Below are 20,435 nucleotides of genomic sequence, written 5' to 3'. Positions count from 1 at the left end.
CTTCGAATAATCGAATTATTTTTATCCATATTACTCAATGATGATAAAACTCAATTTATCAACTCATATTCGTCATGAAAACATTTTTATTGTTAGCCATGACCACCTCACTCAAATTTCGGGACGAAATTTCTCTAACGGGTAGGTACTGTGATGACCCGAGAATTTTTGACCAAATTTAAACTTAATCTTATATGATTTCGACACGATAAGCAAAGTCTGTAATGTTGAGTCACAAATATTTTGAACTGTTTCATATATTCGTTTGACTTTCAACCATTCCCGACGATTCACGAACAACTATTTGTAAATAGATAACATATATATTTAAATAGGTATTTATAATTTGAAATATAATTTAGATTATTATATACTATGATTATTAGGATTTATATTGTAAAATAAATAAAATAAAATACTATTAATGGAAACTATAGAATATATAGATATATATAAATATGTATATAAATACTACTTGTAAATATATAAAATAAATTAAATCTATTTGTTTAAGAATATATAATATATATTTATGTGATAAAACTTGTTATTTAAAACTGATTATATATAGAGAGAGAGTAAATGGAAAATGAATGATGTCGAGCTTAATTAGTAAATGTCAGTAACACTCAATTGATGTTTTGTTACTTTTAATATAGATATTGTACATGTTCATGAAGGATTGAAATAAAAGTTGGACTGTAAATTGATTACGAAAATTTTAGATTTGTCAAAAATATTTTTACCTTTTTAAGATTAAATATTAGTACTCCGTACCTATAAATTGGAACATAAAATAAATAATTATGGAACCTTTTTTATCAGGTTTCAAACAGTTAATGAGTGAAATAATTAAATATATTTAATCTAAAAATTTGAGATTTTTAGGAGCACTTTTATATTTTAACTGTTTAGCAATGAACCAAGAGTTAGCACACTATGGAAAACTGTCGGCAGAAAGAAATTTAAAATAGGGACTGTGCTTACACGTTCCTTTAACAAATGACATAAATTATTTTTATTATGTTTATTATATTTATTGCTTTACTGTTTTTGTTTATATGTTTGCCACTAACTTACATTCTATATAGTTATATAGGCATACTTACAAATATATGTGAAGACTTTTAATATAAAGGTGATAGTTACTGTTTCTGATTATTAGTTTATAATATTATCATATAGCAGTCAATCTTATATACATATACATGAATGTATATGTTAGGAGCATTCACAAAAACCACAAACCATCACTACAATCTGTATCATATTTGGCTCATCACCAGTGAACCCATTTAACCACCTTCATTCATCTAACTACAACCGCCATCATCTACAACCCACCACCGGTTATATTTTTATTTTTTTTCTCTGTTCGATGTTATCAAACCACTTAACCACACCCATTCCTTTCCTTCTTTTGTCGAATACACATACACAATACACCATCCTCAACCTTTCGCCACCTCCTAACACCACTTCACTTCCTATTAACCGATGGCCAAGAGTCACCTATCACCACCGTTCGATGATGATAAAGTGATGTGTTTATGATGTTGAATATCGTGAAGATGACGATGTATAGTTACAGCGAGATTTGTTGATACGGAGATGATGATGTCATGATGGGATTTCGATGATCATGATGAGATGATCATGAAGATAATCTAATGAAGAGTGATGATGATGATGGATACATGATGTTAGATGATGAGTACACGATGTTGATGATGATATGTGATCTTGATGATGAGAGGTGTTAACCGATGAAGATCGTGATCATGATGATGAAGATGAAATGAGCAGAGAAAGAAGATGATGTTTTTGATATTGATAAATAGTTCTGGGTTTTAGTTTTGGAAGAAGAAGAAGAATCAGTAAATTCAGGTTAAATAAATTAAAATAGGAATTTAATCAGAAAGGAATGAGTAGAAGAGTGGTTTTGTAGCATGTGTGTTGAGCTAGAGGTCACGGGTTCAATCCATGCCGTGGCCTCTTTTTTTTTAAAAAAAAAAAAGAAAAAAAAAGAGAAGAATCAAAATCACGGCCCAACAATTGATATGTATCGGGCTGTTGAATCCAAATGACGGATGGGCCATCGAGTATTGTTTCCATGTTGGGCCGAATTTCTTGCTTGGGCTTCTAATATTGCTCTTGGATCACTGGTTGGTCGAGTAATCTGGGGAAGAGAATAGAAATCATTATAAGGATATATATGTATTTATGGTGCTTATAATGTAGAAGAAAACACAAATGGTACAATGGCTAAGGTTGTTGTTAGGGTGCAAGAGGTCTTGGGTTCGAGTCCCGGCTTGGGTGGTTTGATATCTTTTTGTGCCTTTAAGGTAGTAAACATTTTGGTTATATTTATTATTATTTATTTTCATTTTTGTTAATATTATTATTATTATTATTATTATTATTATTATTATTATTATTATTATTATTATTATTATTATTATTATTATTATTATTATTATTATTATTATTATTATTATTATTATTATTATTAGGATTAGTATTATTATTATTATCATTAATCATTAATATTACTAATAAAAGTACAATTTGTTATTATTAACCTAATTAAAATTACAATTATAATTACTATTATTATTGTTATTACTAATATTATTATTCATACTAGTATTATTAGTAAGTATTATTATTAATATTATCATTAGTATTATGTTATAAATATTAGTATTATTATTACAGATTAACATAACTATTATTAAGAGTATCCTTATTTTTAATCTATCATTTTGTTAAACCTACTATTAATACTATCATTATTATTACTAATACTATTAAAATTATTTCTATTTTCATTATACTTATTTTTTTGGTACAATTATAACTGGTACTTTGTAAATAAAAGATTAATTATATAAAAATATATTCAACGCTTACATTTTAAATATATAAATATTTTCATATATAAAATGAATATATAATGAAGTAGCTATGTTAGTAATATAATAATTATATCACAACTAATAATATATATATATATATACATACATATATATATATATATATATATATATATATATATATATATACATATATATATACATACATACATACATATATATATACATGCATACATACATATATATATATATATATATATATATATATATATGTATGTAAAATTATTCGATTACAATTACTTGTGTTAATATATATATGAATAATATAGGTTCGTGAATCCGAGGCCAACCCTGCATTGTTCAATGTCATCATACGTATTTTTACTACAAAATACAGTATTGTGAGTTTCATTTGCCTTTTTACCCTTTATATTTTTGGGCTGAGAATACATGCGCATTTTTTTATAAATGTTTTACGATATAGACACAAGTAACCGAAAATACATTATATGGTTGAATTATTGAAATCGAATATGCCCCTTTTTATTAAGTCTGGTAATCTAAGAATTAGGGAACAGACACCCTAATTGACGCGAACTCTAAAGATAGATCTATCGGGCTCAACAAGCCCCATCCAAGGTACCGGATGCTTTAGTACTTCGAAATTATATCATGTCCGAAGGAGGATCCCGGAATGATGGGGATATTCTTATATGCATATTGTGAATGTCGGTTACCAGGTGTTCAATCCATATGAATGATATTTTTGTCTCTATGCATGGGACGTATGTTTATGAGAAATGGAAATATGAAATCTTGTGGTCTATTAAAATTATGAAATGATTATTTATGTTAAACTAATGAAGTCACCAACCTTTTGGTTGACACTTTAAAGCATGTTTATTCTCAGGTACGAAAGAAATCTTCCGCTGTGCATTTGCTCATCTTAGAGATATTACTTGGAGTCATTCATGACATATTTCAAAAGACGTTGCATTCGAGTCGTTGAGTTCATCAAGATTATTAATAAGTCAATTATAGTCAGATATATTACGAAATGATATGCATGTTGTCAACTTTCGATGTAATGAAAGATTGTCTTTTCAAAAACGAATGCAATGTTTGTAAAATGTATCATATAGAGGTCAAGTACCTCGCGATGTAATCAACTGTTGTGAATCATTTATAATCGATATGGACTTTGTCCGGATGGATTAGGACGGGTCTCTACATGGTGTGTGGCGGATGGAGTGGTGGCAGCAAGGTGGCGGAATGGTGAAGGTGATGATGTTGGGTCTCGGTTTTGCATATAACATACAAGTTCTCATACATATATATAGATATATTTATATGTAATATATATAATATAATAATTATAATATAATATAAGTAAAACATGTGATTCTTAAGGACACAGTAATCTCAAATGATAATTTCAATTGTTACGGGTACATATGACTATTACACTGCCGACAGTTTTCTCGGACTGTATTTCGTGCTCCGTTGTTTAATAAGTGGCGAATAAAAGTCTTTGGAAAAATCCCAAATTTTTAGATTAACTATATTTATTTATTTTGGTTATTATGGTATAAAATTCGATCCTTAATTTGTTAAATAAAAATTACATCAATTGTCCCTCTCAATTCTCGGTAAAATATAAAAAGTGATAAAACTTAACAAATAGTTCCTAAATACATTTTTAATAAGCCTAAAATTTATAGAACTCATTTTCGTATCACCGTTTATTTTAAAATTACATGAGTTTGAATTTAACTTGCTTAATATCAATCGAAACATCAAACGAGTAGTAAAATCATTTAATATTTATTTTTAATATACTTTATTTATATATATAGAGATATATTTTAAATAATAATTATTATAATATCCTATTTCTATTTTATTAATTTTTAATAACAACAACATATAATACTTCAAATTATATTGCGTATTATTATTTATATATATACATACACACATATATATTTACAATTAATTGTTCGTGAATCGTCGAGAGCAGTCGAAGGTCAATTGAATATATGAAATAGTTCAAACTTTTTGAGACTCAACCTTACAGACTTTGCTTATTGTGTCAAAAATATTAAATCGTATCGAGAGTTTGGTTTAAAATTAGTCGAAATTTTTCGGGTCGTCACACTACCTACCCGTTAAAGAAATTTCGTCCCGAAATTTGAGTGAGGTGGTCATGGCTAACAATAAAAATGTTTTCATGACGAATATGAGTTGATAAATAGAGTTTTATCATCATTGAGTAATATGGATAAAACAATTCAATTATTCGAAGAGCATGAATGAAGCTATCACAAAAGAGTGAAATGAATAAATGCAAATTCGTCTTGTCTGGTGACGTAGTCACGGTTGATTTCCGAAAATCAAGGAATTTAGAGGAAATCTTCGTAATAAGATTTGATTCTTTGGTAATTAAGGAAATTAGAATCCTCTTTGGTTAAATGCGATGATCTGTCTCGATTGCTCTGTCTGATATTTTACTATAAATCCACTTCCTTCGTTTCCTTATTTTCTACAGCTCACATCTTCTATTCTTCCTCCATCAATTCATACTTTTGTTTTCTCTTCTCGTCTTTAAATAAAGCAAGTAATGGTCCAGAATTCGTAGGTATGAAGTTTCGAATGAAAATGACTAATGTTCTAAGAGAGAGATTGTAATATCATGATCTTAATTGTTTAGATTACCAGAATTCAAGAGAAAAGATAGAACTATCAGGAGGATATGTTCTTGATATATTTGGAGATTAGGTAGAATGTAAGAGTCGTGTAACATGGCACATGATGACGGTATGGTCTGTGAATCATCACGTTCTATTTAGAAACTCATCATGACTTACTATAATATAATCACGTTGATCAAGTGTCATTATATTATACTAACTCATGCTTCAATTCCCAACACTTCTTCAGAAATCATTCATAATTTAAACTCAAATTTTATAGAAGGATATAAACTAAAACAGATTCTTTTATGAGGTAACATAGATAGCACGAGGAGATAAATAATTTCTCGAAGATATTTATAACGAAAGATACGATGATATCTTAGAATTTCTAATATCGATGGATGATGATGAAGATTTGTCCATAAAGGTCTAGAGTCAGGAGCAAGGTATTCGATAATGACTTCAGAAGACACTGAATCATTTGGATTCTTTGAATGCAGATTTAGTCTTTGCGATTTGTTCACAGCTTCCTTCATAGTTTGCTCAATTCGTTTTCCAGTTTCAACATTTCTAAGCTTTGCCAACATACTATTCCTTATCATCAAACTTTCGCATGTTTCGGTTGTCTACAGTTTCTACTGCTTCATTCAGCTTTTTCAAAATTTCGAGAACTAGTTCGCAGTTTAGGGTGTTTTTCAGAAACTTCACATTCGAAGTATGTAAGTCTTGGAGGTAGATGTTATATGTATATATATAACTGTTAGCGTAGAATCGTTGCGAGATTCGAAAGACTGATTCCTAATTCTCAGTAATTAGTATGGAAATTATTGTTACAAGATGTAGATGAGTAAATGATGGGTTTCAATAAATATAATGATTATTCGGAACGTCAAAGATTAATGAAGTTGCTGGTAAGTTTACTGTTAATGTGGTGGAATTTAAACGGTTTCCCGGTAACAATAAAAGAGCACGCATATATATCAAGGTTATAATAAGGTTGTTTCGAACGAAAAGTTGAAGTTGTCTTGTTGAAGCTATGACAAAACTGGCTATCTCGAATAGGAGTTGCAAAGTTATTTTCGTAATAATAACGCTAAAGGAATTAGCACAGCTACATGTTAAACCTTTACTCAGTTTATGAGAGTTTTTCAGGTGCATAACTATATGCATCAATCTTTTCTTTCGTAGATGAAGTGCGGTTGGTTCATCCTCTCGATTGAGGCGTTTTCAAGAATCATGAAAGGTTTGAACGCAGATTGTAATCGTCAAGATACAAATGAGGTTTAAGATGAAATCAAGTGGCAAACTTGAAGAAATGTTTAGTTTCATATGTTATAATCAATATTTTAATTCATTTTAATTGTCCAATATTAGTAGTCCACAGTTAGTAGTTCAATGATTCATATATAGTTTAATATATAATATTCGAATTAATTAATACGTATCGTGACCCCTTGTATACATGTCTCAGACTCGATCACAACTCAAAGTATATATATTATTTTAGAATCAACATCAACCCTGTATAGCTAACTCGAGCATTACCGTGTATAGAGTGTCTATGATTATTCCAAATAATATATATAGATGACGTCGATATGATATGTCAAAACATTGTATACGTGTCTCGATTTATCCAACGATATTTAAAGAGCATAAAATAAATAACAGAAATTAAATGACGATAAATAAAATTGAGAGAATTAAAAATGCGATAAATAAATTGCGATAAATAAAATGTAATAAGGAATTAACAATTAGCTAGGAACAGTTAGCTAGGATTTTGTTAGCTTGGATTCTTAACAAAATTTCTCATAGTTAATTTGTTTGTTTCTAACAAATTTTATTTTTGTCTAATGTTTTCTTCATTATGCCACTTGTTGGATTATGATAAGTCAAAATCTAAATATGAAATTGAATGAAAATGGTTATTCTGTGGTGAACTGATACGTATATCTGTGGATGTAAGTAGGATAGTAAATGACTGTTGAATCAGATTGGAAGAATGTACAGTGTACTTATTAATGTGAAATCTAAATATTCCTCGGGTATTACCTACCTGTTAAAATATTTTCACGATTATCAGTTTGTACAAAAGAATTTTTAATTACAATCTTTATGAAAATATACTTATATATATATTTTCTTCAGATGTAATCATGGATTTAATGAGTTAATATTATATTAAACTCATATGATTTACGGTTAGAACTAGAGTACATAATCTCTAAAACATTAGAGATTACATAATCGCCATGTAGAATGAAGATAAATGAGGTAGAACGATACGTAGAACGAAGATCATACTCGAAGTATAGATGGTGATATTGAGGTGTGTGATGTTGAGGCTTGTGTTATTGGTGGTACTGGTGCCAATGCTGGTAGTACTGTTGGTGTTGGTGATGCTTGTGATGCCTGCAAGTTGTGCATCATACTCTCTAAAGCCACTACTCGAGCGCGAAGTTCGTTGACTTCTTCTATTACTCCGGGATGATTGACGGTTTGAACAAGCGGATGAATAAGGTTTAGGATTGTAGAGATTATGTAATAGTTGCGAGCTATTCTGGAGATGAGGGTGAAAATGGTATTTCGGATAGGTTCGCCGGTAAGAGCTTCAGGTTCTTCGCAAAGAGGTGAATTCGGTTGGTGGAAGGGATCGCCTTCTTCTCATCTCCATTGATTAAGTCGACTACAAACCCACCCCCAATACATACAGAAAATATGATAACTAATTGGTTGGTTCATTCCAGTTACACTGCTTTCGAAGCTCAGGTGAATATCCATGGCAGAATAGCTGTCGGAATCCGAGGAGTTTGAACTAGTGGCGAGTTCCATTTCGTACGATTAAGTAAAGGGTTTTACAGTATGAAATGATTTTTGGATATTGGATGATATTCTAATTGCATAGAATATCTATATATAGAACAAGAGATTTCGTAGATTACGGAGGAATTTACGGAATATGTCAGGAAAAGTCTAAAGTAATAGATACGCTAAGATATGAATTTTTGTCTGTACACTATTCATGCAATCCAGGCAGTAAGATATGTTTAGATTAAGAATGATAAGCAAGTGATTCCCTAAGAATGATAAGCAGGTAATTTTCGACACGAAATAATAAGAAAAACTTTTGACATGCAGACACGGTCGAATTCGAGCCTCACTAATGCATCTAAACAACTATCAGTTAGACATACTAATGCAAGACCTGGTTCGCTAAGACCACCGCTCTGATACCAACTTTAATGACCCGTCCTAATCCATCTAGACGAATACATTATATTTGGTTACATCCCGGGGTACTTGACCTCTATATGATACATTTTACAAACATTGCATTCGTTTTTAAAAAAGACAAACTTTCATTACAACGAAAGTTGACGGCATGCATACCATTTCATAATTTATCCAACTATAATTGACTTAATAATAATCTTGATGAACTCAATGACTCGAATGCAACGTCTTTTGAAATATGTCATGAATGACTCCAAATAATATCTCTAAAATGAGCAAATGCATAGCGGAAGTTTTTCTTTAATACATGAGAATAAACATGCTTTCAAGTATCAACCAAAAGGTTGGTGAGTTCATTAGTTTATCATAATCAATTATTTCCAATCATATAATAGACCACAAGATACTCATATTTCAAAAATAATCTGTGCAGGTCTACTCACTGCTGTAAAATCATTCATATGAAGAAAACTCGGAATCTCACCAACGGTAGCTAATGCATCGTGCAATGCAAAAATTTCTCACCGAGGGTAACTAATGCTAAACAATCGGTAGCTAATGCATCGTGCAATGCAAAAATTTCTCACCGAGGGTAGCTAATGCCAAATAATCTCATCAACAGTAGCTAATGCATCGTGCAATGCAAAAATTTCTCACCGAGGGTAGCTAAAACGGTAGCTAATGCATCGTGCAATGCAAAAATTTCTCACCGATAGTAACTACTAAATCGAACAATATCGGTAGCTAATGCATCGTGCAATGCAAAAATTTCTCACCGATAGTAGCTAATAAATCGAACCATTTCGGTAGCTAATGCATCGTGCAATGCAAAAATTTCTCACCGATGGTCGATAATACAATCTTTATAAAAGTCGAACCTCTGAATCCAAATAATTCTATCATAGAATGTAGTTTTTTAGTACTTGTGTCTATTTCATCAAACATTTATAAAAGCAGTTCATGTATTCTCAGTTCAAAAATATATCTCAAAAAGCATTTAATAAAACAGTTATAAAAACAGCGCACGTATTCTCAGTCCCAAAAATGTAAAGAGTAAAAGGGAATCAAATGAACTCACAATATTGTATTTTGTAGTAAAAACACATATGACAACATTGAACAAATGTAGGGTTGGCCTCGGATTCACGAACCTATATCATTTGTATATTTATTAATATACATAATTGTAATTGAACAAGTTATATATATATATTATTATTAATAATATACTTGTTATATTGATATATTTTATATATAACTTAATTAATATTACTTTAATAATATATATATATATATATATATATATATATATATATATATATATATATATATATATATATATATATATATATATATAGTGATATGTAATATTAATATTATTGTAATGTATTTTTATTAAAATATCTATTTGCAATAATACCTATAATGATAAGAATGATAATAATAATAATAATAATAATAATAATAATAATAATAATAATAATAATAATAATAATAATAATGATAGTAATAATAATATAGTTATTATAATACTAATAGTGATAATAATAATATAATAATAATAATAATAATAATAATGATAATAATAATAAAAAATGATAAAAAATAATGGTAATATTAAATATAATAATAATGATAATAATAATATTAATAATTCTAATAATGATAATTATAATAATATTGATAATAATAATAATAATATTACTAATAATAATAGTAGTAATAATAATAATGATAATATTAGTAATGGAAATGATAATAACAATAATAAATAAACTACCTAAAAATATGAGGATCATCATTATAAACCGTCACCGTACATCTTCATCATTATACGACATCGTTATGATCATCATCATGAGGATCATCTCATTATCATCACAGTAACATTCATCATGGTACACCATCATCACTTAATCATTATGGTAGCCATAATCATCATCGTTGTTTTAACTCTCTGCTAATCATCGTCTTTATGTAGTATCATCATCATCTTCATGATACATCATTTAATCATCATCATCGTTACCATCATATCAAATCATTCATTACTTATCATTAACCTTGTATCACTATTAACATGTTCACTGAACATAAACACGCAACAACAGAAGCGAAAAGAAAGAGAGAGAGAAAGAAAAAAAAAATATAGAAGGTGATTATTGTGGAGGTTAGCTGCGGTGGTGATGACAGTTGTATGGTGGAAGTGGTTGTGGATTGGCCGGTGATCAACGGTGTGTGTAGAGTGATCATACGGTGGATGTGACGATCGCTCCAAATCCATATGGACGAACACGTCATTCATCTTTTTCATTGCGAGGTATTTGACCTCTATATTATACGTTTTGTAAACATTGCATTCTTTTGAAAAGGCACACCATAAATGAATATTTAAATCAAAGGTTTTCGACATCTGATGATTTCTACATATAGACAATCACCGTAAATAATAGTTTACAATAGTACTTCCGTTAACAATGCAGTCAAAATAAGATAGATGGTGATGATTTGTGAATGCAACGTTTTCTCGAATAAAGCATGTATGACTCCATGCACATATCTTGTATAACATATAAGCAAACAGCGGAAGACTTCTAGGGAACCTGAGAATAAATGTAGTGACCCGAACTTTTCCATGTTTATATATATTAATTGAGATTGATATTTACATGATTAAATGTTTCCAACATGTTAAGCAATCAAACTTGTTAAGACTTGATTAATTGAAATAGGTTTCATATAGACAATTGACCACCCAAGTTGACCGGTGATTCACGAACGTTAAAACTTGTAAAAAAACTATATGATGACATATATATGGTTATATATATAGTTAACATGATATTATGATAAGTAAACATATCATTAATTATATTAACAATGAACTACATATGTAAAAACAAGACTACTAACTTAATGATTTTGAAACGAGACATATATGTAACGTTTATCGTTGTAACGACATTTAATGTATATATATCATATTAAGAGATATTCGTACATCATAATATCATGATAATATAATAATTTAAAATCTCTTTTGATATTATAAACATTGGGTTAACAACATTTAACAAGATCGTTAACCTAAAGGTTTCAAAACAACACTTACATGTAACGACTAACGATGACTTAACGACTCAGTTAAAATGTATATACATGTAGTGTTTTAATATGTATTTATACACTTTTGAAAGACTTCAATACACTTATCAAAATACTTCTACTTAACAAAAATGCTTACAATTACATTCTCGTTCAGTTTCATCAACAATTCTACTCGTATGCACCCGTATTCGTACTCGTACAATACACAGCTTTTAGATGTATGTACTATTGGTATATACACTCCAATGATCAGCTCTTAGCAGCCCATGTGAGTCACCTAACACATGTGGGAACCATCATTTGGCAACTAGCATGAAATATCTCATAAGATTACAAAAATATGAGTAATCATTCATGACTTATTTACATGAAAACAAAATTACATATCCTTTATATCTAATCCATACACCAACGACCAAAAACACCTACAAACACTTTCATTCTTCAATTTTCTTCATCTAATTGAACTCTCTCAAGTTCTATCTTCAAGTTCTAAGTGTTCTTCATAAATTCCAAAAGTTCTAGTTTCATAAAATCAAGAATACTTTCAAGTTTGCTAGCTCACTTCCAATCTTGTAAGGTGATCATCCAACCTCAAGAAATCTTTGTTTCTTACAGTAGGTTATCATTCTAATACAAGGTAATAATCATATTCAAACTTTGGTTCAATTTCTATAACTATAACAATCTTATTTCAAGTGATGATCTTACTTGAACTTGTTTTCGTGTCATGATTTTGCTTCAAGAACTTTGAGCCATCCAAGGATCCATTGAAGCTAGATCCATTTTTCTCTTTTCCAGTAGGTTCATCCAAGGAACTTAAGGTAGTAATGATGTTCATAACATCATTCGATTCATACATATAAAGCTATCTTATTCGAAGGTTTAAACTTGTAATCACTAGAACATAGTTTAGTTAATTCTAAACTTGTTCGCAAACAAAAGTTAATCCTTCTAAATTGACTTTTAAAATCAACTAAACACATGTTCTATATCTATATGATATGCTAACTTAATGATTTAAAACCTGGAAACACGAAAAACACCGTAAAACCGGATTTACGCCGTCGTAGTAACACCGTGGGCTGTTTTGGGTTAGTTAATTAAAAACTATGATAAACTTTGATTTAAAAGTTGTTATTCTGAGAAAATGATTTTTATTATGAACATGAAACTATATCCAAAAATTATGGTTAAACTCAAAGTGGAAGTATGTTTTCTAAAATGGTCATCTAGACGTCGTTCTTTCGACTGAAATGACTACCTTTACAAAAACGACTTGTAACTTATTTTTCCGACTAGAAACCTATACTTTTTTTGTTTAGATTCATAAAATAGAGTTCAATATGAAACCATAGCAATTTGATTCACTCAAAACGGATTTAAAATGAAGAAGTTATGGGTAAAACAAGATTGGATAATTTTTCTCATTTTAGCTACGTGAAAATTGGTAACAAATCTATTCCAACCATAACTTAATCAACTTGTATTATATATTATGTAATCTTGAGATACCATAGACACGTATACAATGTTTCGACCTATCATGTCGACACATCTATATATATTTCGGAACAACCATAGACACTCTATATGTGAATGTTGGAGTTAGCTATACAGGGTTGAGGTTGATTCCAAAATATATATAGTTTGAGTTGTGATCAATACTGAGATACGTATACACTGGGTCGTGGATTGATTCAAGATAATATTTATCGATTTATTTCTGTACATCTAACTGTGGACAACTAGTTGTAGGTTACTAACGAGGACAGCTGACTTAATAAACTTAAAACATCAAAATATATTAAAAGTGTTGTAAATATATTTTGAACATACTTTGATATATATGTATATATTGTTATAGGTTCGTGAATCAACCAGTGGCCAAGTCTTACTTCCCGACGAAGTAAAAATCTGTGAAAGTGAGTTATAGTCCCACTTTTAAAATCTAATATTTTTGGGATGAGAATACATGCAGGTTTTATAAATGATTTACAAAATAGACACAAGTACGTGAAACTACATTCTATGGTTGAATTATCGAAATCGAATATGCCCCTTTTTATTAAGTCTGGTAATCTAAGAATTAGGGAACAGACACCCTAATTGACGCGAATCCTAAAGATAGATCTATTGGGCCTAACAAACCCCATCCAAAGTACCGGATGCTTTAGTACTTCGAAATTTATATCATATCCGAAGGGTGTCCCGGAATGATGGGGATATTCTTATATATGCATCTTGTTATTGTCGGTTACCAGGTGTTCACCATATGAATAATTTTTATCTCTATGTATGGGATGTGTATTGAAATATGAAATCTTGTGGTCTATTGTTACGATTTGATATATATAGGTTAAACCTATAACCCACCAACATTTTTGTTGACGTTTTAAGCATGTTTATTCTCAGGTGATTATTAAGAGCTTCCGCTGTCGCATACTTAAATAAGGACAAGATTTGGAGTCCATGCTTGTATGATATTGTGTAAAAACTGCATTCAAGAAACTTATTTTGTTGTAACATATTTGTATTGTAAACCATTATGTAATGGTCGTGTGTAAACAGGATATTTTAGATTATCATTATTTGATAATCTACGTAAAGCTTTTTAAACCTTTATTGATGAAATAAAGGTTATGGTTTGTTTAAAAATGAATGCAGTCTTTGAAAAACGTCTCATATAGAGGTCAAAACCTCGCAACGAAATCAATTAATATGGAACGTTTTTAATCAATAAGAACGGGACATTTCAGTTGGTATCCGAGCGTTGGTCTTAGAGAACCAGAAAATTTGCATTAGTGTGTCTTATCGAGTTTGTTAGGATGCATTAGTGATTCTGGACTTCGACCGTGTTTTCTTTAAAAATGATTGCTTAACATTTTTGTTGGAAACTATATATTTTTAACATATGAATATTATGTGATATATTAATCTCTTAACGTGTTTGATATTATGTGATAGATGTCTACCTCTAGAACAAGTCCGATTGACTCACCTAATAATAATGAAGAGTCAAATGTAAATTGGAATGATTTGTGGACTGATTCACAAGTTCCCGAAGAGGAACCGGAAGAAGAGTCGGAACCGGAAGAAGAATCGGAACCGGAAGAAGAATCGGAACCGGATGAAGAAATAGAACCGGTGGGGGAAATAATAAAACGGTTAAGTAAAAGAAAATCCTCAACCAACCGACCAAAGTTAATTATGGTCAATGGTGTTTCCGCCAAGGAAGCAAAATATTGGGAGGATTACCAGTTCTCCGATGAATCGGATTTCGACGAGAATTCCGATGATGTTATAGAAATTACCCCAACTGAATTTAAAAAGGCAAAAGAAAATAATAAGGGAAAGGGCATAAAAATAGAGAAATCTAATTCCAACCCAGATGAACTTTATATGTATCGTCAACCCCCGAAGTCCTTAAGTTGTAACAATGACCCGGGAACCTCTAAACCACCAAGTTTTTCTAAACCAATGTGGACAACGACGGCTCGTATTAGGGGAACATCATATATCCCTAGAAACTTGGCAAAACGAACCAAAACCGAAGAAGAAGAAACGAGTGAGTCGGAATAAGATAGTTGTATTCGTGTGGTGTAATATATGGAATATAGTGTTCTTATGCTTTATGATATATGTAAAAATTGCTTGTATTAATAAGTATTTTTTTTATGAATCTAACTCTTGTCTATTTTACAGTTTAAAAACACAAAATGGATAGACAACCCAATATTTTAAGAGACCTACCCGGAGACATGATTGATGAAATCTTGTCTAGAGTCGGCCAGAATTCTTCGGCACAACTATTTAAGGCGAGATCAGTTTGTAAGACATTCGAAGAACGTTCCAAGAATGTCTTGGTTTATAAGAGACTTTCGTTTGAAAGATGGGGGATATCACATTGGGAAACCCATAAGTTACGATGTGTTTACTTTGACGCATATATTGCGGGGAACCCAAATGCTATTTTACGCAACGGGTTAAGAAATTATTTTGACTCAATATATCCGAATATTGGACTTCGTGATTTAGAAAAAGCGGCTAACATGCAACATAAAGAAGCATGTTATGCTTACGGATTAGTAATGTTCGCTTCTCACCAAAGTGAGAACAAGAACATCGGGCTACAACTATTAAACAAAACGTTTCCACAAGTGACGGAGTCGGTAATTGGGGTAAGAAATGAGGTTTTTAGATTATTACGGGACTGTTGGACATTACGTAACCCTCGTCCCTTTGATGACGTTACAACACGCTGTCTTATCAACGGCCATAACGGTTATGTTGCACAAGACCAAGGATGGGAAGTAGTCCTAGTAAAACCAGAATGCATGACTTGTTTCTGGACGTATGAATTACGTGTCTTTATTGCCTTTGCCGAACGACTTGTGTACTAGCTAGAATTGTCTTCACAACTATCTTGTATCAAAGTTATTGTGTGCTATATTTCATGCTTTATGTAAAATAAGCGGTATTGTAAGTTTGTAAAATATTGTATAAAAGTTTGAACGCGAAATATTATTACAATCAGTTTTTCATATAGAATTGTAGTAGTTGAATTGTATATTAGCTACTAAGTATGAACTTAACGGGTAGGTACTACCCGAATTTAAACTTATAAAACGCTAATATGAAGAAAAAGCTTTTATAAATGAGTTCATATTATGCTACGAAATACTATTAACTACTCTTAATATTCTGTATGATTAACTTGTTCCATTTAACTATTTTGAAGGAAATGGCACCGACTACTCGACACACCGTGAATATGAATGAAGAGGAATTCCGTACTTTTCTAGCTTCAAACATAGCCGCAGTACAGGCTGCGCTACATACCAACAATAACCTTGGATCTAGCAGTACAGGAAATCGTGTAGGATGCACCTACAAAGAATTCACTGCCTGCAAACCTTTGGAATTTGATGGAACCGAAGGACCGATCGGATTGAAACGGTGGACCGAGAAGGTTGAATCGGTGTTTGCCATAAGTAAGTGTACTGAAGAGGACAAAGTGAAGTACGCTACGCATACCTTCACAGGTTCTGCGTTAACATGGTGGAATACCTATCTAGAGCAAGTGGGACAAGATGATGCGTACGCACTACCGTGGTCAGCATTCAAGCACTTGATGAACGAGAAGTACCGTCCCAGAACCGAGGTCAATAAGCTCAAGACAGAACTTAGAGGGTTACGAACCCAAGGATTTGATATTACCACGTACGAAAGACGATTCACAGAATTGTGCCTATTGTGTCCGGGAGCATTCGAAGATGAGGAAGAGAAGATCGACGCGTTTGTGAAAGGATTACCGGAAAGAATCCAAGAAGATATAAGTTCACACGAGCCCGCCTCCATACAACAGGCATGTAGAATGGCTCACAAACTAGTGAACCAGATTGAAGAAAGAATTAAAGAACAGACTGCTGAAGAGGCCAATGTGAAGCAAGTCAAAAGAAAGTGGGAGGAAAACGGTGATAAGAATCACCAATACAACAACAACAGCAATTACAACAATAATCGCAACAATTATCCCAACAATCGCAACATCAATCGCAACTACAACAAACGGCCCAACAACAACAACAACAACAACAACAACAACAGCAACTACAACAATCATCCCAACAACAATAATAACCGCAACAACAACAACAATCAGAAGCAACTATGCCAAAGGTGTGAAAAGAATCACTCGGGGTTCTGCACCAAATTTTGCAACAAGTGTAAAAGAAATGGTCATAGCGCAGCGAAGTGTGAGGTCTACGGACCAGGGGTTAATAGAACGAAAGGAACAAATGGTGTCGGAACGAGTAATGGCGGAGCAAGTAGTGTCGGAGCAAGTTATGCCAATGTAGTTTGTTATAAATGTGGAAAACCAGGCCACATTATTAGAAATTGCCCGAACCAGGAGAACACGAATGGACAAGGCCGTGGAAGAGTTTTCAATATTAATGCGGTAGAGGCACTGGAAGACCCGGAGCTTGTTACGGGTACGTTTCTTATTGACAATAAATCTGCTTACGTTTTATTTGATTCGGGTGCGGATAGAAGCTATATGAGTAGAGATTTTTGTGCTAAATTAAGTTGTCCATTGACGCCTTTGGATAGTAAATTTTTACTCGAATTAGCAAATGGTAAATTAATTTCAGCAGATAATATATGTCGGAATCGAGAAATTAAACTGGTTAGCGAAACATTTAAGATTGATTTGATACCAGTAGAGTTAGGGAGTTTTGATGTGATAATCGGTATGGACTGGTTGAAAGAAGTGAAAGCGGAGATCGTTTGTTACAAAAATGCAATTCGCATTATACGAGAAAAAGGAAAACCCTTAATGGTGTACGGAGAAAAGGGCAACACGAAGCTACATCTTATTAGTAATTTGAAGGCACAAAAACTAATAAGAAAAGGTTGCTATGCTGTTCTAGCACACGTCGAGAAAGTACAAACTGAAGAAAAGAGCATCAATGATGTTCCCATTGCAAAAGAATTTCCCGATGTATTTCCGAAAGAATTACCGGGATTACCCCCACATCGATCCGTTGAATTTCAAATAGATCTTGTACCAGGAGCTGCACCAATAGCTCGTGCTCTTTACAGACTCGCACCCAGCGAGATGAAAGAACTGCAAAGCCAATTACAAGAACTTTTAGAGCGTGGTTTCATTCGACCAAGCACATCACCGTGGGGAGCTCCTGTTTTGTTTGTCAAGAAGAAAGATGGTACATTCAGGTTGTGTATCGACTACCGAGAGTTGAACAAACTTACCATCAAGAACCGCTACCCACTACCGAGAATCGACGACTTATTTGATCAACTACAAGGCTCGTCTGTTTATTCAAAGATTGACTTACGTTCCGGGTATCATCAAATGCGGGTGAAAGAAGATGATATTCCAAAGACTGCTTTCAGAACACGTTACGGTCATTACGAGTTTATGGTCATGCCGTTTGGTTTAACTAATGCACCAGCTGTGTTCATGGACCTTATGAACCGAGTGTGTGGACCATACCTTGACAAGTTTGTCATTGTTTTCATTGATGACATACTTATTTACTCAAAGAATGACCAAGAACACGGTGAACATTTGAGAAAGGTGTTAGAAGTATTGAGGAAGGAAGAATTGTACGCTAAGTTTTCAAAGTGTGCATTTTGGTTGGAAGAAGTTCAATTCCTCGGTCACATAGTGAACAAAGAAGGTATTAAGGTGGATCCGGCAAAGATATAAACTGTTGAAAAGTGGGAAACCCCGAAAACTCCGAAACACATACGCCAGTTTTTAGGACTAGCTGGTTACTACAGAAGGTTCATCCAAGACTTTTCCAGAATAGCAAAACCCTTGACTGCATTAACGCATAAAGGGAAGAAATTTGAATGGAATGATGAACAAGAGAAAGCGTTTCAGTTATTGAAGAAAAAGCTAACTACGGCACCTATATTGTCATTGCCTGAAGGGAATGATGATTTTGTGATTTATTGTGACGCATCAAAGCAAGGTCTCGGTTGTGTATTAATGCAACGAACGAAGGTGATTGCTTATGCGTCTAGACAATTGAAGATTCACGAACAAAATTACACGACGCATGATTTGGAATTAGGCGCGGTTGTTTTTGCATTAAAGACTTGGAGGCACTACTTATATGGGGTCAAAAGTATTATATATACCGACCACAAAAGTCTTCAACACATATTTAATCAGAAACAACTGAATATGAGGCAGCGTAGGTGGATTGAATTATTGAATGATTACGATTTTGAGATTTGTTACCACCCGGGGAAGGCAAATGTGGTAGCCGATGCCTTGAGCAGGAAGGATAGAGAACCCATTCGAGTAAAATCTATGAATATAATGATTCATAATAACATTACTACTCAAATAAAGGAGGCGCAACAAGGAGTTTTAAAAGAGGGAAATTTAAAGGATGAAATACCCAAAGGATCGGAGAAGCATCTTAATATTCGGGAAGACGGAACCCGGTATAGGGCTGAAAGGATTTGGGTACCAAAATTTGGAGATATGAGAGAAATGGTACTTAGAGAAGCTCATAAAACCAGATACTCAATACATCCTGGAACGGGGAAGATGTACAAGGATCTCAAGAAACATTTTTGGTGGCCGGGTATGAAAGCCGATGTTGCTAAATACGTAGGAGAATGTTTGACGTGTTCTAAGGTCAAAGCTGAGCATCAGAAACCATCAGGTCTACTTCAACAACCCGAAATCCCGGAATGGAAATGGGAAAACATTACCATGGATTTCATCACTAAATTGCCAAGGACTGCAAGTGGTTTTGATACTATTTGGGTAATAGTTGATCGTCTCACCAAATCAGCACACTTCCTACCAATAAGAGAAGATGACAAGATGGAGAAGTTAGCACGACTGTATTTGAAGGAAGTCGTCTCCAGACATGGAATACCAATCTCTATTATCTCTGATAGGGATGGCAGATTTATTTCAAGATTCTGGCAGACATTACAGCAAGCATTAGGAACTCGTCTAGACATGAGT

The sequence above is a fragment of the Rutidosis leptorrhynchoides genome, chromosome 9, assembly GCF_046630445.1.
Source record: "Rutidosis leptorrhynchoides isolate AG116_Rl617_1_P2 chromosome 9, CSIRO_AGI_Rlap_v1, whole genome shotgun sequence".
Classification (NCBI taxonomy): domain Eukaryota; kingdom Viridiplantae; phylum Streptophyta; class Magnoliopsida; order Asterales; family Asteraceae; genus Rutidosis; species Rutidosis leptorrhynchoides.
Note: the sequence above shows the minus strand (reverse complement) of the source record.